At 40.8% G+C, this 21,438-nt stretch overlaps 2 pseudogenes; both read right to left on the reverse strand.

Annotated features, from left to right (window-relative positions):
* Positions 1-10,761: 10,761 nt before the first annotated feature.
* LOC148038272 (chaperone protein dnaJ 10 pseudogene) lies at positions 10,762-11,410 on the reverse strand (annotated as a pseudogene).
* A 6,193-nt stretch (positions 11,411-17,603) lies between these two features.
* LOC148038273 (chaperone protein dnaJ 10 pseudogene) lies at positions 17,604-18,247 on the reverse strand (annotated as a pseudogene).
* Positions 18,248-21,438: the final 3,191 nt, after the last annotated feature.

Below are 21,438 nucleotides of genomic sequence, written 5' to 3' on the forward strand. Positions count from 1 at the left end.
ATTTTTTTATAAAAATCCAATGCACATACTTCTATGGACTAATTTTTAGCCTAATTTTCTATATGAGCGGCTACATATATTTCAGCCAATGTGTCAATAGTAATCAATCCAAAAAAAAAGCCCAAAATATCTTCATTTTCAGCCATTATGCCATAGGTTTTCAGCTCTCTTTTTACATGACATAAATATTTTCTTTCAGCTTTAGTCATGGCTGAAAGAGACTTATAGCAGCCCATACTATTGGATGTACATACATACATATTTCTTAGAGACACAGTTTTTGTAGCATAAGGAGGTTCAATCTTTTTACATGACACACTGCCATAGCCTCCTTTTATAGTAGTGCAGCCTGAAAAACCCTTAAATTCTTAGGCATTAGGAGGCATAGGATAATCACACAGTCCATCTCTGTTTCAATGATGGTTAAACCACACAATAAGAATTGGACAACTCTTTCATTATCCTTGCTTCGAATTCGAGCATAGAAAGAACCATCATCAAGAGCTTTTGTTTCCAAGCGGGCTTCAAAAATGTAAGGTTGCCCAAGAATGATAGGGTAACTATAAGAGTCTTGAAAAAAAAAGTGAAAATTGTCTTTTATTTCTTGAAAAGTTACCTGCACATTAGGACATGCAGCATATAACTCTCCACAAGAGTTGTTTGCAGCTCTCATTCACCATTCTAGATCAACATCTATGGGCCATCCACCACTTTGATAGAGACTCCTTGCCATGACGTTTATCTCTGAGTCGTGGTCTAAGAGTGCAATACATGGTGTTTCTTTTTCTCCAATTTTTACGACCGTCTTTGTTGTTGCTCTTGTCCAATGTGTATGGGAGTAGTGACTGCTTGGAATGAATTGGACTTCTTCCTCATGATCCATGTGCTTTAGACGGCCTTCTTTTTGAAAGGTGGGTTGCCCAACTAGTTTGGACCAGTCAACCATTACATTTTTAGCCTTCACTTCTTTAATTTTTACATCCATGCTTTCTTTATCTTCAACTTCAATTGCTACTATTAATTCTTTAACTACTTCAAGATGAATTCCTTATGAAGTCAGCTTCTCTTCATCGTGCACAAAAACTCGAAGAACTTGCAAAAAAGCAAGCATTGTTTCTTCAGCTTAATCACCAACATATTGTCTTTTCCTTTTGATTACATTAAAAATTACATCATGAAATTCACCTTTGGTAATTCCAAGAATTTCGTCTAAGCTGAATTCAAATTTTATTCCTAGAATTCGTTCTTCTAGGACTCGTTTGAGATTGGTTGCAGATTCAATGTCAAAATGCAATTTGTAGCATGGCTACTTGCCTTTCTTCTTTCCTTCGGTCTTGTTTGTTTGTGGCACATCTTCCATCTCTTGATCTAGGGTTATATTTTCAGCAAGCTTTGGTTGTTCGCACATTCTTCTAGTTACCCCTTTCAGAGGGCTAGAAGAGAAAGGCCTTGGTTCATCTTCTCTTCTTCTCTTTTCTTCAATCAAGACTTCTTTATGAGTCACATCAGCCAAATGTGCAAAGGTGAAAAAAGAATCTATCGGTTCTTTCCAACCAGTTATCCCTTGAATGCAGTGGCTGGCATTAGCAAAATCTTCTTTGGTTGCTTTAGCACATTCCATTTGACCTAGTGCCTACATCCATACTTTATATTGCACATAAGCTTTACATGATTTCAAATTTGATTTAGTTGGTTCAATTTGCAGCCCATAGGTAGCTGCATCAATTACTACGTAGGCATTTTTTATAGCTAAATCTTGTAATATTTTCTTCATTCCACCATTGCTAAATTTTGGCTCCAGCTGAAGAACAGTTTCAACTGCATGAATTTTTCCATCTTTCCAAAAGACGAGCTTTTGTGCTTCAGCCTCACGGAAGGCAGAACACTCCCTCTTGTCATGTTTTTGCCTATCACACCAAATACATCACCTCTTAAAGCCTTCTCTCAAAGGTCTTTGATTTGATGATCATCCTCATTCTTCAACTTTGGCATCCAGCTTCTCCACCTTGGAACTAATTTTTGTAAGATTCAGATGAAGGTCATGCATGCTTTAAATGAGTTCATCCATGACATCATTTTTAGAAGGAACAAAAGAAAAAAGAGTTGGTTGATTAGTCAAAGGAATAGGGGATTTTAAAGGTGGAAGAAGCTTCATCTATGGAGTTGTTGAAGTTGAAGTAGAGCCCAATCTTAGTCGCATCCACTCTCTTCAAGCAATCATGTTAACTGCATCAGTAACATCTACCCATGTAGTCTTGACTCTTGATTTGGAGGTAGCATTCTCTAGGCGATCAGTAGGCTTCTCTTGAAGAATGGGATCTGCAACCTTAAGGAATAATTCAACCTTTTTACCTTCCATACTTTGTTGGTCTTCAGCATCAAGTTGTCCAAATTTACTTTCAAACTCATGGTATAAAGCTGTTGCAGCTAAACCTTTGTTGGGTTTCTCAACCCAATTAGTGAAACTTTTCTTCGTCATCAAGCCAGAGTCTTCTAAGAAGAACTCTTTGTGTAGGGATTTTTTGAATGCAACCCGATCCGTATCTCACTGAAAAAGACCATGGTTAGCTAGTCTGGCAAAATAGCGACTCCATGCATGTTGCGGTACACCAAAGAAGAGCATTTTCTCAACATATGAGCGAATGAAAACAGAGGCATTTTGATCATTAAACTATTTAATTTCCACCCAACTTCCTCTAGGGCCTTGATAGCTATTGAATCAATCTTCTCTTTGTCTTGCCTTTGTTGTTTTTTTTGTAACATTTGGATTTGTTGTTGCTAAGTTTGCTACAGTATGTGTACCAATTGTTGTAGAGTATCTCCTGAAGGATCCCCCATCTTGGAGTTCTCTGAAGCCGACCTTCACATCGGGTTCATGAAATGTCGCAGCGCATAGGGTTGAAAATCACCACAGGGGTTTGGTAAGAAAACTGGACAAGATAGATGGAGATGTGTTTTCAAGAGATAAGTAGATTACAGTGAATGTTTAAATGTTCAAGAGGTACTTTATGGTCAATCACAGGGGTTTGAGAGAAAAGAATGTATGGGGGTTCAAGAGCTTAGACTCTCGAGATGGTAGAGATAAAAGAAGGGTTGGAGGTTTCAAGCCAAGTTCTTGAAGATGTTGATAGAGCTTCCAACTGCATGTTCTTAGCAAAGATCACAAGAGTATTATCTCAAATCAAGCTTGTTTTCTCGATTGTAGGAGCAATCACAAATTATAAAATCAAGTACAATGTGTTGTCATGTTTCATAAACAACTCCACATCCCATCATTCATACATGATGCCATAGCATGAATAAACTTTGCATGATTACATTCAATGTAGACTGTTAGGGACAAAAGCACATGAGTCAATTACAAGGCTTGTAGGGCAAAGAGACTTGCTTCAAGAGATCTTCAAATTCAGTTCTTGATAAGGATATGTTAGCACAACCAAGAAATAAGAGAAAAAGCTCCTCTTAATTCAGCTCAAAGCATCAATGAATGATCTACAAATATTGCCCTGCCATAGGGGCACATAATACTTGCATATTTTGACAAGATGTCTTTTGTAGAGTAAGAAGTGAATTAAAAGAACAATGTTGTAGCTAATTCTTTGAATAGGGCTGAAGATATCAGTCGCAAATCAATCCAAATATCTTACAAAATTCACCTCTGATGATAGCATAAACTTCCCCTAACAAGGTGTCGGTGTGTTTGGTGTCGAGAGTCCACCATGAGGGTAAGAGACAACAGGGTGAAGGTAGATTCACGGCGGAGAGGAGTAGACAGAAGAGAAGGGGTTTGAAGAAATTGAAGGCGTAGAAGAATACTCCCAAAATGAAATAGAAAATGAATAAGAATACTAATAGAGATGAAGCCTATTAGTTTCTTTCAGCATTATGAGAAGATATTACTCTAATAGACAAAAATGTGTATAAAATAATACCTTCCTCTATGCTACTCAGATTGCCAATCTGATGCTTCCATTGCCTCTGTATGGGCACACGGAGGTAAAATACCAGGACACTTGGCCAAAATTCTTCTAGATCGCTCCTTCTTCATCTTCCCCTTTGGAGTGCTGTTCATTGCCTAAAAACAATGATCACGCATTGCACGATTTCGTCAATCTCTCTTTTTACATAAAATCCTCTCAGATTGGCTGAAAGCTACATGCTTTCTTTTACATGTCATCCTAATCTAGAAGTTGTCTATAGTCTTATGGATTATTACAAGAGATAATATCTAAATTATCAAAAATTGACTAAAACTTGTCCAAAATTCTAATATTTTTGAACCATGGACACTAACACTAATGTCTAAAATAGCATTGACTCTCTAAATCAATAACAAAGACACACTCTAGATTTCTTTACATGGTGTGCGCATAGTGGCACGACATCGCATTATCAACAGTGAATTTTATAACTGGAAAACCCTTGTCAAGAATTATTATTGCCCTGTGGAGATAAAATACAGAGTCTATTCTCATTCCATGGGCAGTACTAAGCTCATAAAGATCGACCTACATTATGAGTAGAAGAATGGAAGTTGGTAAAAGTTCTTCTTAGCACTACTGATGCTTCTTACTATTTGCTGCTAGTAAATCAAAGAAATGAGTGTTATTGTACTCTCATCTAATTCATTCCATAGCATAGATTTGATTGATAAGCCTTATTCCACCAAGGACTCCTCTAATAGGCCACATTATCAAGAGCTCCGATTAGGAGGAGCCAAAAGTGCAGTCTAACTTCACCTCCCTAAAGCCAAGGAAAACAGTCAAGCACAAAAAAAGGGTTGGTCTCAAAGGCAATGACCACCTAAATTCGATTTTGATAAACTTCATATGTATGATTTTCAACCATTCTAAACCTTGAAGTTTTAATTGTATATATACATTATTGTCGTCCTTGCACTAGTGGTCATTTGTAAAGGATTAGACACTGCTACTTGCACTAAGCAAGTAGTAAGACCTTCATCCTCAGATTCGTAAATTTGATGGTAGAGATTTTCACCCCTAGCAAGTACTCATTAAGTACAAAATGATGGAGAGAGGTTATTGGCATGTCATTCAAAGGAGTAGAGCTATTGATCCTACAAATCTTTTTGATGTGGAGGATGATCAACATGCTCAAGCAATAATCATGTTACACTTAGAGATGAATCCTTGATTCATCATGTCGATCAGCTCTCCACTACGAAGGAAAAATGGGATGAGCTTGAAAAGCTCTATCGTGCTACAAGTAAAAACACTAAGATTTTCCTTAAGATTGAATTCTTTAGCTTGGAATATAGAGAAGGAGAAGACTTGGGAAAATTTATTCCTCATATGAAAGGCCTCATGATACAACTTTCTTTAGTGCAAGCACCAATCCATGATGAGGATGCTATTGTCGTTCTTTTAAAAGTAGTCAAAAAGGTCTTTCCCACACTTGTAACAACCCTTGCTAATATTACCAATCCTACCTTGGCAAGTACATCCAATCCTATTTGGATGAAGAAAAAAGGAATCACATAGAAGGAAGCACTAGTCAGACATCTACTCCAACTTCCCATGACCAAGTCTTGGTACATAGAGTTGTCAATAAATGTGTTTTTTGTAAAAAGAAGGGGCATATTGCAAACAACTATTGAAAAAAATACCCAAAAAAGATTAAATGTAATCAATGCAAGAAGACATGACATATTACAAGTAAATTTCCTAACCATCCTGAAGTACCTAAGGAATTGGAGGCCAATTTTTCCTCCCAATCAACAGATCATCAACTCTTCTGACTCTTGTATCTCTTCTACCTATAACCATCCTTGTAAGCCTATTCTATGAAGGCATCCTAATTTGGATTAGGGGGGGAAGTCTCTTATGCTTTGTATTCCAATGCCACCTATCATTAAGGGGGTGTGTTGAGAGTATAGGCATACGAACCCTCCTTATATATGAGTGGATAAAGTCAAGTAGATGTGAATGGTCCTGAGGGGAAGGGAAAACCCTAACCCTAGCTAGTTGGGGCTATATAAATAGCCTAGGGGTCTACATCATTGAGTGAGAGTGACCCAAGTTGTACTTTCGTGAGCACTTGAATAAATAAGACTTGTTCTTGTACTTGTGAGCTCTCCTTCTTGTGCACACTTAAATCTTGGCTTTCACTCTGATTTTCACATTTTCATTCTTCCCAAAGACACTAAAATCATCTAAAAAGACGGTCATAAAAGAGGTCAAATATGGATTGATATTCTACTATGAAGCTCCTTGGAATCCTATAGGACCATTCTTCAAACTTAAATTCATGACCATGCTAGCAGAAGCACTTGACTTAGTTATAAATATTATATTATCCATGTCATCAAGATGTATGCAAGTGTGATTATAACCTAGAAACCCATCAATGAGGTTGTACATTTGGTTATCAGGAATAGGGCGGCCTGATTGGTGACCCAAAACAACATTCATGACAAGGTGGCCAAAAGAGATCATCAACTCTAACAACAATGATATAGAATACAAGGCGACGGATTAGCCCAAGATTGTGAGAGAGGGACTTCGTGATAGTCCCTATTTTCTACATCTTCTCCTTCTTCTTTTGAATTCGTATTTACATGGACTCTCTCTCAATTCATCCATTTCCTCTTGACTTTGCACCCATCTATCTTCCTCTTTGCTTTCTCATTCAACCCGTTGTTTGGGTATTGACCTTCATGAACCCTAATGATCAACTTGTAATCCTTCAATACTATATACTTCTACTAAGAGTAATGAGTTAATTGAGTCCATTAAAATGTAATTCTTCTAAGTATATCACTCTCAAGATGAACTTTGTGTTGTGATGTATGTTGTTATTCCTTGTAGATATTTTATGGAATATATGAGCATTCTCCTTTTAAAATAAACTGTCTATCTTAATAGCACAATATGGTATTTATCTTTGTCAATATGCTTTGTTGTTAAGTCCAAAATGCCAGCATATCCCTATGTCAGGTCTAGGTATGATAACATTGTGCTAACCTATAGAACTAGTACAACCTAGTTACACCTAGGGATTATATCAAGAATTTAGACCCAAATTATATATGGCGACCACACTGGCCTTTCCCAAGCCTATTCTCACAATGGTCTAGGCATAAGTAGCAGTGCCAAATTTTGTCTCCTGAATCGGTAGTGATTTTACCCATTCCACGTTATAGTATCACATTTAATACTTAGATGGCTACTTGGGCATGTTTTCATGTTCCTAAAGTTTGTTGGCTCACCAGAAAAGGACATGGGTGCCTTCCTAGGCAAGTTGAGGTAGTAGACAAGGTCAATTTGCCCACCCAAGTGGATCTTTCCCAAAAAATGACTATATTCGATTTTGTTGCTAGTGGAAATACATAACAGAATTTCCTAACTTCATTAGATGAACATGTAAATGAATGAAAACTGGAAGCATCTCCTCTATTGCAAATCTTTGTTTTCGGATGCTGACATCAAGTTCCACAAAGATATTCAGGGATTAGCCATGTACAATCAAAAGCCACCAAGACTCAAGTAAGAATTTATTATAATAGGGAGAACGAAAATTTATTATAGAAGAAGGCAAGAAGTAATGGAACTCAAGAGACAAATTAATTCCAACTGTAGACTATATTTCTCATGTATGAGCTTGAGCTCAATATTGTACATCATATGTATCCACCTATAGAGTATTGTTCTAAGGCTATGGCTCAGAGGGAACCCAATTTAATTCAGCTCATAAGATTTTTGTCTGCCATACATAACAATAAGCATCAAACAATAGATATGAGGATAAAAAACTAGCCCAAACTTACTTTTGAGCAATTTGGTCCTAGACTAGCCCACATAAATTGGTAAGTCTCAATTCTAAAGCCTCCAAGAGTACTTCCTTTATCTAATAATATCTTATTTACTCTATTACAATAGTAGAAGAGGTATATACCAAAATAGTCCACACAAAAACCATATTTAGAATAAGAAAAAGGCATACTCTCCTTCAAGTTCAAATTGGATCAATAAATTCCTTTCATGAACATCAATAGACTATTGTAACATTCCGAATTAAACCTGTTTTAGAAAGGATAAGGGGATTTTTTTTAAAAAAATTTCTTATCCCCTCCTTCTCCCCCAGCTGACGTCGCACTGGAGGGGAAGGAGGAAAGCCACGGAATGCAGCACGCTGGCGCCCATGTAGGTGCTGAGGCCATGCGTGCTGCCGTATAGGAGAGGGAGGATCCCCCTCCCCTCCTATTTAAACGAAGCGGTGAAGGTACAAAGGAAAGGACGAATGAGTGCTGCTGCCATTCCGAAATCGTGAGGGAGATAGAGACGCTGCCGCACTGCTGTTGCAAGAGGGGAGAGGTGGAGACATCGAGTATCGCCAAGCTATCATTGGCCTCCGCCATCGCAGGCTGCGACCACTTCGTCAGCACGCCGTCCAAATTTCCACTGTCTTTTTCCCTCCTTCCACACGTAGAAGCTTCTAGAAGCTTCTAAAAAGGAGCTTCATAAGCCCCCCTTTTTGTGCCTCTTGATACCCCCACACACCCCTCGTGTTTAAACACATTAGCCCTTTTTCTTGGGCTTTATAAGCCCTTTTTCCCCCCAAAAAGAACTAAGGCCTTAAAGGTCTTATTACCCCCCGTGTGTAAATTCCCTTATCTCCCTTCCCTTTTGGCATATTGAAACTCCCCCCCCCCCCTCGTGTTTAATTTTCCTTAGCCCCTTTCCTATGGGTTTTAGGTTTACCCTCCCTCCTTCTTTCGAGTTTGTCTTTAAAGACCCTTAGGCCCTTCCCCTCATTCTGAAAGGTATAGCCTTTAAAGGCTACTTTTTTTTCCCCTTGAAGTTCTCCCTTAAGATTCTATAGGGCCCATTTTCCCCAAGATAATTTTACCTTAGCCCTTTCCTTGGCCCATGCAAGAATACCCCTTGGAACTCTCCCGCTGTCGAAGGGATTTTCGAAAGCAAAGTCGCAACCACAGAGGATCTTGACTAATTTCAGGATGGAAGATCAATCAAGCGAATAAGAAAAATGAGAAAATGATGTCAAATAGTATTTATATTTCTGCCATGAAGTTTGCAAAATACAAGATGACTTCAAATCTGTTCCGTCCACTAATTTTAGGCCTCTTAATTTAATTCTGCTGCATTTGTAGATCCTTGACCTCAAATAATATGTGCAAAAATTCAGAATTCAAATATACAAAACTATTGTGATATTCTTGGATTCTGATGTCAATGATGTGAAGGAAATTGCCATCAGTGAGTTTACAAACAAGAGGTATGAACTGTAATAAAGTCTCTTTACTAATATCTCGAACTGTGGACCATCTTGTGTGGAAACTGTATTTATTCACCAAGAGCTCTTCAACCAGTTTGTAGAGGACATACATACGGTTGTTGAAAAGCTATTGATGATGATCGAAGCTCTCTGGCAATCTAACACCCTGTGGCTCTAGTAAATGCAGATCTTTGTAATACTACCAGTATCCTGGAGCTCTTTGGAACGTCTATTCCCTTGGTCTCCTTCTTCACGCTCTCCTTCCAATGCTTTGCCATGGTCAGAATAAACTCTGTGTACTGGGGCAGAGACTTGCATGCAACGTAGCATTTAACATCTTTGACCAAGTGGTCTAGTACAGGCGATGGATTGCTGTAATCTCCTCCTTCAGATCCTGTGGCCACCTGCAACGTTCCCTTACACAAATGCACACATCCATGCGATTCTTTCCCCAGCAGTCATATCATGTCATAAACATCCTCGTGCAGCCAATCAACACAAATTAAAGAAGAAGATTTGTGAGTAGATGTAGATGCTGATGTAGCTATACAACATGTCCACGAGGCTTCCAGATCCAGGCCGAGGAGCAATAGCCAGTTCTCTGATTTGATAATCTATCCGTGTAGTCATGATGGCACGATGGCGCGTCGACCACCATAGCTAAGCCACCCATCGGCCATCTCTTCTGCTTCTGCATTTGGTAAGATGGTAGCAAGCAAGGCCCAATCTTCGTCAGCGAGCTAGAGGAGCAGGTCTTGTTGTAGTAGTCAAGCTTCTTTTTCCTTTGTTAGCAGGCCTGGAAGAAGGCTCCGATACAGCCACCCGAGGTGGTCTCCATTATCATGTTCCAGGCAACGGTGCATTCGGCATCGGAGGAAGAACAGGCATAGAGATGATGGGTAGACAACTTACAAGCTCACACTACCTCAGAGGGAACTCCAACTCATAATCAAGAAGAAGGGATTTCGCTATTCTGTGCGCTTCGTCTTCAATCCGTCATCTCGCTCACTTCTCTGATTTCGGCTCGTTGTCTTTTCGTCTTCTACAGCCGCTAATTCCCTCTCCTTCTTCGTCTTCTGCTCCATTGTCATCGCTTTAGCAGCTTCATTGAACTCCTTTGTTGGCTTCATCTTCAACTTCATCGTTCCCTTCTTTGTTGTAGTAGGCTGGTTCCTCCCGAAGACAAGGCCATAGCAAAAACTCCCTGACGATGCTTGGAGCACGCCTAGCAGCTTCTATGGCTATAAGGATTGCCTTGGAACGCGCTCTCCTCAGTCTGTGGAATGCGTGTCGCCTTCCTTCAATACGAAGGTCTCTGTCCATCCCCCTAAAAAAAACTTTTCCTGTCCAAAAAAAAAACAACAACCTTCCCCCTCCGTGTTTTTCTAGCGTCATCAGCCTTCCTCCACAGTCGATCTTGCTTTTTCTTCCCCCAATCGTCTTTTTCCAGCGTCGTCCGCTTTCCTCCACAATCAATCTCCCTCCTCGTCATAATTAGCTCTTGAATCAGCTAATTATCCTTCCCATTCCGAGATTCCCTGCGCCCCATTCAGTGAAAAAAAAAAGAACACCCATGAGAAATATATTTTTCCCAAGCTCTTTTGCCGCTTGTCGATGTAACCTATTGTGTGCAGCATAGGCTCTCCAAAAGTTGCTTCTGAAAGACTATGAGCCTCTTCTTTTGCCCATTCTATAAATGCTTGTCTATTATTGACGAACAATTCTAACTTCTTCTCCAAAATTTCCACAAGTTTCTTTTCCCTCTCTTTTTGTACCTCCTTCATCTTCTCTTGAGCTCTGACTGGATCATCTGTTCCTAAATCTAGAGATGCCATAGTTACCATTGCCAGCTGGCCAATGTACTCCTCAAAGAGTTCGCTGCCAAACAGCATTCCAACACAGTTGTAGGGTCCAACATGCTTTCCTTGGAAAGAGAAGATTTTCCATATCTGTCATAAGTTTCTCTTTGTTGAGGATCACTCAATACTTGATATGCCTCTCCTAACAACTGAAAATTCGAAGCAGCTTGAGGATCATTTGGATTTTTGTCCAGATGCACCCTCCTTGCCTTGTCGTAGTAAGCCTTCTTGATAGCATCAGGGTTCGCATCAGGGCTTACACCTAGGATATCATAGAACTCGATCTCCTTCACCATATCCCCACTCGCAGACCAGAAAGGGCCACTGACACCATACTCCCATACAACATTAGAGCTTTGCAAAATAGTAGTTACCCAAGTCCACTATGATACAATGACACTCGCAATGAAGCCTGTCTTGATGCTCCTACCAGCTGTATTGAGCCATTCTGAGGTATACTGAACATCAAGCAAGCTCCCACATTTGGCATACATATCCACCAATGTACTTCAATTTGCATCTCTTGGAAATAATTTAGTACTTCCTCACAAAGCCCATAATCAGCATATCTTAAAATAAGTGTAGCCCATGAGATTGCATCTCAAGTTACCAATCTATCAAAAACTCCCTATTCTTCTACATCACATTTATCATACATGTCAACCAGAGCATTGTTGATTAATTCCTCTTGCTCCAAACCCTCTTCACTATATTTTCCGCATAGAATGAAAGAGCAAACATAACGACTAAGTATGTACAAAGTATCAAATCACACACACAACTTTTGGGTGGTTTTCACACCTCGAATGCGCAGCAATACGACATCCACCCCCTCTAATCCTGCGCATCCTCCAGATGGACCAACTACCCATGATCATTATCATCAAGATCCACAAACAGATCAATCTCTTCATTATGCATTTCTGGTATATCAACAAGATTATCTGTCATATCATCTGTCTCTTCTATTGGAGTTTCTTCTCGTTGCTCTTCTCTTGCAAATTCTTCCAATGCATAATCCTCATCATCTCTTTTCTTGAAAATCTTGATTCTTTTTCCTGCAATAGGCACTCTAAGCACTGTTCCATCCAATTCTGTCAGCTCATATGTTGCATTATCAAAGACATGTCTGACTATATACAGCCCAAACCATCTTTTCACCATCTTCCAAAAAATCTGCAATAACTTCCTCATTTTCCGCATGGTTCTAGTGTGGCTCTCATCCCAAAATAATTTCTGCGCCTTTCAAAGGAGTTGATACAAACAATCTGCTATGTGTGCAAAATGAGGTATCCAAATCATGTAAAACACACAAGCTCCAATGAATCTCTGTATCTCTGAAGTGGTAGAACAATACTCCATAATCTTGCCTGTAGAATCCACCTTCTTATCCACAGTCTTATATTTCGTGTCAACCCTGGCTTCATTATGATCCTCTGCATTACTCAAATCTTGCTGTAAATCAGCAATTCTGCACTCTGGTGGCTGAATATCCTCAGCCTTTTGCTCTATGGACTGCATAGGAACAGCCCTAAACTCTGGATGCTGAAATATTTCAGCAGTAAACTCTGTTGGCTGAAAATTTTCAGCCCTCTGTGTCTCTGTAAGCTGATCATAATCAGCTGGAAACTCTGTTTGTTGAATTTCTTCAGCACTCAACACTCTTTGCCGAGTTACCTCAACCTTTGACTCAATCTGTGACACAAAATTTGCAATTTCATGAAACATGTCCAGGGAGTGCACTAATACATTACTGTGACAACTCTGCATATCAGTTTTCAGCATATCTTCCATCTCTGTTATCGTATCTGCACAAATCACACTGTCATACATCCCATCTATGTGCTCATCATCCTCCAAAATTCCTGCATTTTTCAAAATTTTCTCCTTCCTGCATATATACTGCGTGGAAGCTCTAGGCAACCTAGAAGTCTTTTGATAGCTCATCGAACTGTTTGCTGGAATCCCAACAAAATCGGAGGAGAAAACACTGCTGCCAGGAGGCGAGAACTCCAATCTCCTCTACTCTGTACCACCATCGTCTCGTGAAACGGCGGTACCTAACGAAAACCCGAATCCCTCACAGTGGGCAAAGGTGCATCTCTGTGAGTATCCCTGTTTCTAACATGGTTCACACACACAGTCATAAACTGAACTGCTCTCATACCATCTTTACTACGAATCCGTGCATAAGCAGATCCATCATCCATGACCTTTGTTTCCATGCGCATCTTTGTGATGAATGGCTGACCAAGAATTATGGGATAAGAGCATGAATCCTGCACAAGGAAATGAAAATCCTCCTCTACATCACCAATAGAAACCCTGACACTAGGACAGGCAGCATACAAATCACTTGCAGTGTTATTGGTGGCTCTCATACGCCACCCATGCTCTACATCCATAGGCCATCTGTTACTCTCATAAACTCCACGAACTATGAGATTAATCTCTGAACCATGATCCACCAATGCAACATAAGGCACCTGTTTCTCTCCAATCTTTACCATCGTCTTTGTAGTTGCCCTAGCCCAATGGCTCCGCGAAAAGTGACTACGCGGTATCAAGACAGGCTCATCAATTTCAACATAATGCATAGGCTGAACCCTCTTCTCTATGTGCGAAAAAACAGAAGCATTTTCAACCATATCAAAACTCCCTGTGTATCAGTGGTAGACAATGCATGTCTTTTCCTCTTCAGGACCTCCTGAAATTGATCCTGAAACTCTCTTTTTGAGATGCCCAAAATCTTAGAAATAGTGAAAGTCACCTCACTGCCAAGTATCTTATCATTAAATATTTTCTTCATATCCGTAGATGTCTCAATATCCGACATCAATCTAAACCCTGGCTGCTTTCTCTCTCTAGGCTCTTGCCTCTTTTCTCTCTTTTGAGCATCTTCCATCTGTCGATCTGACCCTGGTCTTGAAGACGGTCCTACAATAGGTGGAGTAACAAACTCACCCCCTCTAGTCTTCTTAGCTGCACTTGGATTTTCTTCATCCCTCTTACGCTTCTCCTCAACAAGTACATCTTCTCCCTGAGACTTAGCCAAATAAGCATAAATAGAGTACCTGTCAACAGGCGAATCCCAACCTGTCTCTGATCTGATGCTAGAGCCTGCACTAGTCAAAACAATTTGCTGAATTTTTCCCTTGTTTGCAGTCTCCATAGCATGAGTCCATAGTGCTGACTGAGTCTCTGATCCCTTCTCAATCTGGACTCCATATGCAGAAGCATCACCTCTAGCTGTCACATAAGAAGTACGCGCAGCCATATCATCCACTAACTTCTTCATTCCACCTTTACCAAAGTTGGTAGCAAGTGGAGCTCCTGTCTCAATCAACCAAATCTTACCATCTTGCCCCCAATATACCAAATTCTTCCTCCTTGCATCCTGAAAAGATTCACAATCCCTACAATGCTGATGGTCCGTACTATTGCACCAAATACATCTCCGGTCTCTCCTAGGTGCACTAGGAGCACTCCTAGGAGCAGTAGGAGCACTAGAAGAAGTAGTAGGCGCAGTCGAAGCAAACTGCTCTTTCAACTTTCCCACCAACTCGGCTTTGACTGACTCCAGTGTCAAATCTGTTATGCCTTTGATTATGTCATCAAGAGAGGTAGGCACCGATGGAGTGGATGGTTTTGGAGCAGAAGGTGTAGGCATCGCTCGTGGAACAGGAGGAATAGGTGGAGTGGAAACAATAGGCACTAGCATAGGCCAAGAAACTGGCTGAGGAGGAGAAGAAATAACAGGGATAGAAGCAGGCATAGGAGCAGATGATGGTTTAGGTGTCATGGAACCGTTCTGTAGGCGAGTCTTCCATATCCTTCTCTTAGTCAAAGTCGAGACTGCATCATGAGCATCCTGCCAATCCGTTTTAAGACCCATAGGCTTCGTGCGATCCTCAAGAAGCTCACCCAATTCTTATTGAAGAGCAGGATCTGCAGCTTGCAAGAAAAGCTCAACTTTTTCAACATCCAATGCTCTTTGTTCAATGGCATCAAGCTGACTATACCTTTCCTCAAATTCTCGAATCAACTCTGAAGCAGCTAGACCTTTGTTTGGCATATAGACCCACTCTCGGAATGACCGCCGAGTAGCCATACCAAAGTCCTCAAGGAAATATTCTTCTTTCAAGGCCTTCTTAAAATCTTGCCAATGTGTATTTTGAATAAAAAGATCAGTCACTTTCGCCCTCAAAGCGGGTGTGACAAGACGAAGGAAATACTTAAGTCCAGCTGGAACTCCAAAAAACCCCATCTTGATCTCATATGTCTTCAAATATGCTGAAACATTTCGGCCGTCAAATAGCTTCTTCTCATTCTCAACTGCTTCAATAGCCTTAGTCGCATTGTTTGCATTCTCCTGCTCCGAATAGAGTTGCCTTTGCTGAGACAACTGCTGTTGATGCAATTGTTGCTGCTGCTGCATATACAATTGTGTCTGCTGATTTTGGAGTTGCATATACATGGACATATTCTGCAAAAATCTGCTTTAGATCCTCTGTTGAAGTACTTGACGCAGTAGTCATTGATGGAGCTGAAGTAGACACAGCTGGAATTGTAGAAGAGGCTGAAGTATCTCCCATCCTGAAATTTCTGCGACGCTTTCACGTCGGGTTCACCAAAGATGTCGAAGGGATTTTCGAAAGCAAAGTCGCAACCAGAGAGGACCTTGACTAATTTCAGGATGGAAGATCAATCAGGCGAATAAGAAAAATGAGAAAATGATGTCAAATAGTATTTATATTTCTGCCATGAAGTTTGCAAAATACAAGATGACTTCAAATCTGTTCCATCCACTAATTTTAGGCCTCTTAATTTAATTCTGCTGCATTTGTAGATCCTTGACCTCAAATAATATGTGCAGAAATTCAGAATTCAAATATACAACACTATTGTGACCTTCTTGGATTCTGATGTCAATGATGTGAAGGAAATTGCCATCAGTGAGTTTACAAACAAGAGGTATGAACTGTAATAAAGTCTCTTTACTAATATCTCGAACTGTGGACCATCTTGTGTGGAAACTGTATTTATTCACCAAGAGCTCTTCAACCAGTTTGTAGAGGACATACATACGGTTGTTGAAAAGCTATTGATGATGATCGAAGCTCTCTGGCAATCTAACACCCTGTGGCTCCAGTAAATGCAGATCTTTGTAATACTACCAGTATCCTGGAGCTCTTTTGAACGTCTATTCCCTTGGTCTCCTTCTTCACGCTCTCCTTCTAATGCTTTGCCATGGTCGGAATAAACTCTGTGTACTGGGGTAGAGACTTGCATGCAACGTAGCATTTAACATCTTTGACCAAGTGGTCTAGTACAGGCGATGGATTGCTGTAATCTCCTCCTTCAGATCCTGTGGCCACCTGCAACGTTCCCTTACACAAATGCACACATCCGTGCGATTCTTTCCCCAGCAGTCATATCATGTCATAAACATCCTCGTGCAGTCAATCAACACAAATTAAAGAAGAAGATTTGTGCGTAGATGTAGATGCTGATGTAGCTATATAACATGTCCACGAGGCTTACAGATCCAGGCCGAGGAGCAATAGCCAGTTCTCTGATTTGATAATCTATCAGTGTAGTCATGCTGGCACGATGGCACGTTGACCACCGTAGCTGAGCCACCCATCGGCCGTCTCTTCTGCTTCTGCATTTGGTAACATGGTAGCAAGCAAGGCCCAATCTTCGTCAGCGAGCTGGAGGAGCAGGTCTTGTTGTAGTAGTCAAGCTTCTTTTTCCTTTGTTAGCAGGCCTGGAAGAAGGCTCCGATACAGCCACCCAAGGTGGTCTCCATTATCATGTTCCAGGCAACGGTGCATTCGGCATCAGAGGAAGAACATGCACAGAGACGGTGGGTAGACAACTTACAAGCTCACACTACCTCAGAGGGAACTCCAACTCATAATCAAGAAGAAGGGATTTCGCTATTCTCTGCACTTCGTCTTCAATCCGTCATCTCGCTCACTTCTCTGATTTCGGCTCGTTGTCTTTTCGTCTTCTACAGCCGCTAATTCCCTCTCCTTTTTCGTCTTCTGCTCCATTGTCATCGCTTTAGCAGCTTCATTGAACTCCTTTGTTGGCTTCATCTTCAACTTCATCGTTCCCTAGTTTGTTGCAGTAGGTTGGTTCCTCCCGAAGACAAGGCCATAGCAAAAACTCCCTGATGACGCTTGGAGCACGCCTGGCAGCTTCTATGGGTACAAGGATTGCCTTGGAACGCGCTCTCCTCAGTGTGTGGAATGCGTGTCGCCTTCCTTCAATACGAAGGTCTTTGTCCATCCCCCTAAAAAAAACTTTTCCTATCCAAAAAAACAAACAACAACCTTCCCCCTCCGTGTTTTTCTAGCGTCATCAGCCTTCCTCCACAGTCGATCCTGCTTTTTCTCCCCCCAATCGTCTTTTTCCAGCGTCGTCCGCCTTCCTCCACAATCGATCTCCCTCCTCTTCATAATTAGCTCTTGAATCAGCTAATTATCCTTCCCATTCCGAGATTCCCTGCGCCCCATTCAACGAAAAGAAAAAAAGAACACCCATGAGAAATATATTTTTCCCAAGCTCTTTTGCCGCTTGTCGATGTAACCTATTGTGTGCAGCATAGGCTCTCCAAAAGCTACTTCTGAAAGACGATGAGCCTCTTCTTTTGCCCATTCTATAAATGCTTGTCTATTATTGACGAAAAAATTCTAACTTCTTTTCCAAAATTTCCACAAGTTTCATTTCCCTCTCTTTTTGTACCTCCTTCATCTTCTCTCGAGCTCTGAGTGGATCATCTGTTCCTAAATCTAGAGATGCCATAGTTGCCATTGCCAGCTGACCAATGTACTCCTCAAAGAGTTCACTGCCAAACAGCATTCCAACACAGCTGTAGGGTCCAACATGATTTCCTTGGAAAGAGAAGATTTTCCATATCTGTCATAAGTTTCTCTTTGTTGAGGATCACTCAATACTTGATATACCTCTCCTAAGAACTGAAAATTCGAAGCAGCTTGAGGATCATTTGGATTTTTGTCCGGATGCACCCTCCTTGCCTTGTCGTAGTAAGCATTCTTGATAGCAGCAAGGCTCGCATCAGGGCTTACACCTAGGATATCATAGAACTCGGTCTCCTTCACCATATCCCCACCCGCAGACCAGAAAGGGCCACTGACACCATACTCCCATACAACATTAGAGCTTTGCAAAATAGTAGTTGCCCAAGTCCACTGTGATACAATGACACTCGCAATCAAGCCTGTCTTGATGCTCCTACCAGCTATATTGAACCATTCTGAGGTGTACTGAACATCAAGCAAGCTCCCACATTTGGCATACATATCCACCAATGTACTTCAATTTGCATCTCTTGGAAATAATTTAGTACTTCCTCACAAAGCCCATAATCAGCATATCTCAAAATAAGTGTAGCCCATGAGATTGCATCTCAAGTTACCAATCTATCAAAAACTCCATGTTTGTCTACATCACATTTAGCATACATGTCAACCAGAGCATTGTTGATTAATTCCTCTTGCTCCAAACCCTCTTCACTATATTTTCCGCATAGAATGAAAGAGCAAACATAACGACTAAGTATGTACAAAGTATCAAATCACACACACAACTTTTGGGTGGTTTTCACACGTCGAATGCGTAGCAATACGACACGGCACCTTGTTTTTTTTGCCACACGTAAGAGAAAGAGGAATGTTGAGGGTCGTTGACACCTTCCTTTTCCACTCAAAAGCCTCGTAAGGGATTCCACACCTTTTCATTCCTCATTTGTGCAAGTCATTACAAGGCCATTAAGCCCCTCCCATGGCTTTAATGGGTCTTATCCACAAAATATTTTGAAACACCCCTTCTTTCGAAATCCCTACTTCAAGGAGGGAGCCTTGTAAAACTACTTTCGACGGACAGTGCAAGGGAGCGACGGTGGAATTCCAAAGAGGAGTTGTAAAGCTGCTTCCACGTGTGAAAGACTACAATTGCAATGCCTCCTAAGAAAGTCCAAGGCGCAGCCGCGGGAGGGCCATCTCCGGACATCCACGTGGATATCTCACCCCAAGCCTAGGTCTTCCTTCCTAATTTTTATTTGGTAATTGTTGTAATTCAATCATGCAAGGTTAATTGTTAGCAATAGGATATATTTTTGTCCTAGATGCTCACAACGAAGGAACTTAGTTATCAATACTTTTAAATGAAACATGCAAATTAAAGAAAGCATAAATGCATTTCTAGAAAATAGCTTTATGCATTGAAATGAATTATAAACTAGATTATTATCCATTAAAATAGTATACTTCGTTTAAGCCTAGATGTATAAACTACGTATCGCACTATTAACCCATATCCTCTTCACAATGAATCATCATGGAAAGTGCAAGCATGAAATGATTCTTACGATGCATAAACTCTAGGAAAATATCGTTTGTCAACTGCATAAATTATCAAGGTTGCTTGCTTAGCATGAATTTTGTTCGCAAAGTATAGGAAGATTAGTTGGAATTAACCTAACCTATGCCTGGCCTTAATCGATAAGTTAAGGTTGAAAAATTCATTTACGCATACACAACGAGTCATGTGGAAATGATCACGTAATTATTTTCTAGATTTAACCAAATTGGTATGAACCTAAAATACCTAAACCGTGGAGTACTCAATTAGAAAGAGTTGAATTCCAAGAAATTCACTAGGAAATTAACACGTGACCTAATCGTTACATATCGCTAAAACTGAAACTCCTATACCTTAAATACTTACCCACATTCACTAAATGTAGGGGAGAGTGAAATGAAATGGGAAAGTGAGCTAGGGTTTGTCCCTAAGAATCTTACAAGATGAAACTTGGAAACCCTAGGTCTAACGACATTAGCCTAGTAACCTGAAATAGATTGTTTCGTGACTCCATTGTCTCACAGTTCGATGCAACACTTGCGCAACAAGTGCGGAGTCATATGATCTTGTGATTGGATCACAAGGGAATTGCCAAATTCTCGCAACGAGGATGGCAAGTCCTTACGCAAGTTTTCTTGCAAGAAGATGAATAATCATCCTAAATTAGTATCTTTCTTGAGTAAAGAAGATTGATTGGAAACTAAAGACCAACCGATAAATTGAAATAACCAATGAACTTAAGGTTTGACCAAGTCAAGTTAATAGGGTATGCCCTAACCCAGGATATAGGGGATCTTGCCTAAGTGCAAGTCATCCCGGATTGAGTGCTGGACGCATTCGAAAGGAAGGATTCATTCCTTAGCAGTTTGCCAACAAAAACGATCAATGGAAATGTTTGTGCTTGCTACAGATTCTAAAGCACTATTTGGCTTTGTTTGATCAATGAGTTAAAAGATAAATGGATATCTATACTTCAAGTTAAAGGCATGAAGGAAGAGGTAGCTTCAATTATCCCGACTGCCTGCCTAACCCTAACCAAGGGGGTTGTTAACCGCGCCGGGCAAGTGGACTGAACCCACCGTGAGAGGTCTCTCCGTTGAGCGCTACTTGGAGCAGGAGGACGCTTGGGTGCCAGGGGGGGCTGTGGCTGTAAATCCCTTGCCTTCCGAGCCCTGCACAAGAGGCTAACGTGACAGGGGATTGGATCTCGAGGCCCGCATACTAGTCTACGGGCGGAAACTTGGATTAATGATCCTTGTGGATTGCTAGATACCCTTTGGGCAGATTGTGGATAAGCCTATAGGCTGGACTCTTTGTATTTCAAAGATAAATAAGACAACCTGTTAATAAGGAGCTTGTCTGATATTGTTTTTCTATGTCAAGTGATAAGATTACGTGAAGGAACCAGTGCCTAATGGGTTAATTAAAGAAGCTGGTTGTTACATGTCCAACTAATGTATTAGGTAATTAAATAACTAAAACAACTCGAGGAAAGTGCGGAGGATGGGCCATAGGTCTGTCCTATGGATGGGTGGTCCTGGTCGGCTGGGAACTTTTCTCAAATCATGATGGACAGCAGGAAGATCGTCAAAGAACACGAACAACAAAAGCGTTGACCTAGAGTTATGATTAAACCCGATTTACGTTGTTTTAATGGAACGGAATGGGACTATGCCTTATGGCAGAGAGGTTGAGATTTGCATCCCTCTCGTTTTCCATTCTCCTTGAACCAAGTGCAGCGTGAATCCGCTTCAGACTTGGCGTTTCTACGTAAAGTAGTTCGCTTGGGTTTGACGCTAGTTGCCGTTAGAAAATGACCAATAAGGAAAATCCTAATTTATGTTGATCCTAAGTCGGAACGGCCAGAATACTTCCGCTACGTGGTAGACGCGGAAAGCCCTAGATCGTAAACCCCGTAACATTCTATGGGAGT

This window comes from Lygodium microphyllum, chromosome 3 (assembly GCF_053477565.2).
Source record: "Lygodium microphyllum isolate KBCC chromosome 3, Lygodium_microphyllum_v1.1.10, whole genome shotgun sequence".
NCBI classification, from domain to species: Eukaryota; Viridiplantae; Streptophyta; class Polypodiopsida; order Schizaeales; family Lygodiaceae; genus Lygodium; species Lygodium microphyllum.